Raw genomic sequence first — 5,000 nt, 5'->3', positions numbered from 1 at the left:
ATGCGTATTTTCATACTTTGAAATTTTCAGGCGTGTGTCAGACTTCCAGGCGGGTGCAGCCGCCGGAGGTGTACCGGGGACGCTTCCAGGAGCCTGGGGGAGATTTTCTGGAAGAGTGCTTGGGACTTAGTGCAATTTTTTAGAAAATCTCGATTTTGTGAAAAATGTCACATTTCCCCTACTACCACCACAGGGGGGCGTCAATATGTTGTAAGGCACCCCAAGGCAGTGACCTAAATGCGGGTGAAGTTTGCGGTGCACGGGGGGAAAGTTGAATTTTTGGATGAAAATGCGTATTTTCATACTTTAAAAATTTCAGGCGTGTGTCAGACTTCCAGGCGGGGGCAGCCGCCGGAGGTGTACCTGGGACGCTTCCAGGAGCCCGGGGAAGATTTTCTGGAAGAGTCCTTGGGACTTAGTGCAATTTTTAGAAAATCTCGATTTTGTGAAAAATGTCACATTTCCCCTACTACCACCACAGGGGGGGCGTCAATATGTTGTAAAGCACCCAAGGGCAGTGACCTAAATGCGGGTAAAGTTTGCGGTGCACGGGGGGAAAGTTGAATTTTTGGATGAAAATGCGTATTTTCATACTTTGAAAATTTCAGGCGTGTGTCGGACTTCCAGGCGGGGGCAGCCGCCAGAGGCGTACCGGGGACGCTTCCAGGAGCCTGGGGAAGATTTTCTGAAAGTGTCCTTGGGACTTAGAAATATTTTGAGAAAATCTCGATTTTGTGAAAAAATGTCACATTTCCCCTACTTCCACCACAGGGGGGCGTCAATATGTTGTAAAGCACCCCAGGGCAGTGACCTAAATGCGGGTGAAGTTTGCGGTGCACGGGGGGAAAGTTGAATTTTTGGATGAAAATGCGTATTTTCATACTTTGAAAATTTCAGGCGTGTGTCGGACTTCCAGGCGGGGGCAGCCGCCAGAGGCGTACCGGGGACGCTTCCAGGAGCCTGGGGAAGATTTCATGAAAGTGTCCTTGGGACTTAGAAATATTTTGAGAAAATCTCGATTTTGTGAAAAATGTCACATTTCCCCTACTTCCACCACAGGGGGGCGTCAATATGTTGTGAGGTACCCCAGGACAGTGACCTAACTGTGGGTAAAGTTTGCGGGGCACGGGCGGAAAGTCGAATTTTGGATGAAAATGCATTATTTTCATACTTTGAAAATTCCAGGCGTGTGTCAGACTTCCAGGCGGGGGCAGCCGCTGGAGGCGTACCGAGGACGCTTCCAGGAGCCTGGGGAAGATTTTCTGAAAGTGTCCTTGGGACTTAGAAATATTTTGAGAAAATCTCGATTTTGTGAAAAAATGTCACATTTCCCCTACTTCCACCCCAGGGGGGCGTCAATATGTTGTGAGGTACCCCAGGACAGTGACCTAACTGTGGGTAAAGTTTGCGGGGCACGGGCGGAAAGTCGAATTTTGGATGAAAATGCATTATTTTCATACTTTGAAAATTTCAGGCGTGTGTCAGACTTCCAGGCGGGGGCAGCCGCCGGAGGCGTACCGAGGACGCTTCCAGGAGCCTGGGGAAGATTTTCTGAAAGTGTCCTTGGGACTTAGAAAAATTTTGAGAAATTTCCGATTTTGTGAAAAATGTCACATTTCCCCTACTTCCACCCCAGGGGGGCGTCAATATGTTGTAAAGCACCCCAGGGCAGTGACCTAAATGAGGGTGAATTTTGCGGTGCACGGGCGGAAAGTCGAATTTTTGGATGAAAATGCGTATTTTCATACTTTGAAAATTTCAGGCGTGTGTCAGACTTCCAGGCGGGGGCAGCCGCCGGAGGCGTACCGGGGACGCTTCCAGGAGCCTGGGGAAGATTTTCTGAAAGTGTCCTTGGGACTTAGAAATATTTTGAGAAAATCTCGATTTTGTGAAAAAATGTCACATTTCCCCTACTTCCACCCCAGGGGGGCGTCAATATGTTGTAAGGCACCCCAAGGCAGTGACCTAAGTGGGGGTGAAGTTTGCGGTGCACGGGGGGAAAGTTGAATTTTTGGATGAAAATGCGTATTTTCATACTTTGAAAATTTCAGGCGTGTGTCGGACTTCCAGGCGGGGGCAGCCGCCAGAGGTGTACCGGGGACGCTTCCAGGAGCCTGGGGGAGATTTTCTGGAAGAGTCCTTGACACTTAGAAAAATTTTGAGAAAATCTCGATTTTGTGAAAAATGTCACATTTCCCCTACTTCCACCCCAGGGGGGCGTCAATATGTTGTAAGGCACCCCAAGGCAGTGACCTAAGTGGGGGTGAAGTTTGCGGTGCACGGGGGGAAAGTTGAATTTTTGGATGAAAATGCGTATTTTCATACTTTGAAAATTTCAGGCGTGTGTCGGACTTCCAGGCGGGGGCAGCCGCCAGAGGTGTACCGGGGACGCTTCCAGGAGCCTGGGGGAGATTTTCTGGAAGAGTCCTTGACACTTAGAAAAATTTTGAGAAAATCTCGATTTTGTGAAAAATGTCACATTTCCCCTACTTCCACCCCAGGGGGGCGTCAATATGTTGTAAGGCACCCCAAGGCAGTGACCTAAGTGGGGGTGAAGTTTGCGGTGCACGGGGGGAAAGTTGAATTTTTGGATGAAAATGCGTATTTTCATACTTTGAAAATTTCAGGCGTGTGTCGGACTTCCAGGCGGGGGCAGCCGCCAGAGGTGTACCGGGGACGCTTCCAGGAGCCTGGGGGAGATTTTCTGGAAGAGTCCTTGACACTTAGAAAAATTTTGAGAAAATCTCGATTTTGTGAAAAATGTCACATTTCCCCTACTTCCACCCCAGGGGGGCGTCAATATGTTGTAAGGCACCCCAAGGCAGTGACCTAAGTGGGGGTGAAGTTTGCGGTGCACGGGGGGAAAGTTGAATTTTTGGATGAAAATGCGTATTTTCATACTTTGAAAATTTCAGGCGTGTGTCGGACTTCCAGGCGGGGGCAGCCGCCAGAGGTGTACCGGGGACGCTTCCAGGAGCCTGGGGGAGATTTTCTGGAAGAGTCCTTGACACTTAGAAAAATTTTGAGAAATTTCCGATTTTGTGTAAAAATCACCCATTTCCCCTACTTCCACCCTAAAGGGGCGTCAATATGTCGTAAGGCGCCCCTAGACAGTGACCTAAGTGGGGGTGAAGTTTGGGTCTGCTGGGTGGAAAACTGAAAAAAAGCGATTTTGTGACTTTGAGAACAAACAGAGAGCTCAAAACTTTGAAAAACGTCAGACCGCTGTCAGACTTCCAGGCGGGGGAAAGCTCTGAGGTTGTACCGAGGACACTTCCATGGCCCCCGGATTGATTTTCAAGAAAGAGTCCTTGGGACTTTGAAATTTTCCGGCGAGCTGTTTTTGGCTTCCGGGAGCCGTAGAACTTTGGGAAATCGATTCCGCTCACCGGTTCAGGGTGTTTCGAGCTAGTCCAGGTCCCAGCTACGCCGCCTGGCCTCCAAATTTCGCAAATTCGAAAAAAAAAAAAATAGAACCGGAATGAGGAAATTTCTGGCCGCCGGATCCGCCGCACGGCTCCAGGAGGTCGGACACTTTTTGACTTTGTTCCCTTAAAGTGGGGGTCGGTGTCTCACCATGCAAATACCCAGTTTTGCACACCAGCTGCAGGATATAGGAGAGAGAGGTACCTCTCGGCCCCGACCAAAATCCGTTGTTTTCGTGGTTCCTCGACTCGGGTAGGCGGTTTGGCGAGTACCCCCCTTTTGCATGGAAGTTCGCACTCGCGCCGAGACCAGGCTTCCGCGGCTCCAGGGGGACTTTTGCCGGTTGTCCGTCCCGAGTCCGAGACGCGTTTCCTGGGTCGCCCGAGCCCGAACGGACCCTCCCCACGTGGGTTCCTGTCCTCTGAGGGCGACGGTCGTCAGAAGGGGGGCAGATCCAGAGTCCTCGTCCGCAGGAGGGCTCTGGGAGGGCGGATCGCTCCTTCTGACTTTGTCCCCTCGGAGCGGGCTCGGCGTTTCTCTGTGTCGGATGTCTCCCGCTTCCGCGCCAACGGGGAGACCTATGAGAGAATCGCACCGCGACCCGGCTTCCGTCTCGAGGGCGCCCGGAGCGCGCCGGACACTCGCTTCCAGGACTCCAGGGGCACGTTTCTTCCCCGTCTCCCCCGAGGGGAAGAACGGAGGCAGGGGTTCCACCCGAGCCCCTGCCCTTTCTTCCGATCGATCTGGCTCAGCGCTCCCGGGTGGGGAGGTGGTGCCGCTCGCTCGGCCCGGGCTTTGGAGCCCGCGTCGGTTTACGGCGGGCGGTCTCCTTCCTCTGTTACCCCCCCCCGGGTTTCAGGCACTCGTCCTTGGGCGCGCACGCCGGCGGTCGCCCTCCCGTCTACGGACGGAGGCGGCCGAGCTGTGGGGAGTTTGACCCGAACCGTGGTACGGCAGCGGTCCGACGACCCGCACGGGCGAACGGAGGGGCGCCCACCCACCTCGGCGTGGGGGCCCGCCGTCCGAATCGCTCCCCGCGCGGGGCAGCACAACGATCTTCTCCGAGGGCGGCCCTTTGACTTCCAGATGCGCAGCTCGTCCGCGGAGGCCCGCGCCGCACCCCAGCGTCCGAAGGGCGGCCTCCGCGGTGGGCATCGGCGAGAGCGGCGGCGGTGGGTGGCGCTTCCACGCCACCGCCGAGCTCCGCGTTTTCCAGTCTTTTCCCGAGCCCCTACGATAGTGGGGGGATGACAGACGTGCGGGGAGGCGGGCGAGTGGGTTCTCACCGTGCGGTGTGCCCCGCGGCCGAACGCCGTCGCCTTCCCCTCGTCCGCCGTCCTCCGAGGCGGCTCGGCAGGGAGCGCGAGAGCGAGAGGGAGAGCGAGAGAGAGAGACCAAGCGGACGCCCCGGAGCGAGAAGGGAGGATGGAGAAGGAAAGACGAATCGAAGGGGGGCACGAGTTTGGCGAAGGGAGTACCCGGCGTATTGCCGCACCGGACTTCGTCTGTTCTCAACAGTCGAGACACGGCTTCGGGGGGAGACGCCGCTCGGTCGGTCACCTTTGAGGTTACGG

This window comes from Ranitomeya variabilis, unplaced genomic scaffold (genome assembly GCF_051348905.1).
Source record: "Ranitomeya variabilis isolate aRanVar5 unplaced genomic scaffold, aRanVar5.hap1 Scaffold_393, whole genome shotgun sequence".
Lineage (NCBI taxonomy): Eukaryota > Metazoa > Chordata > Amphibia > Anura > Dendrobatidae > Ranitomeya > Ranitomeya variabilis.
Note: the sequence above shows the minus strand (reverse complement) of the source record.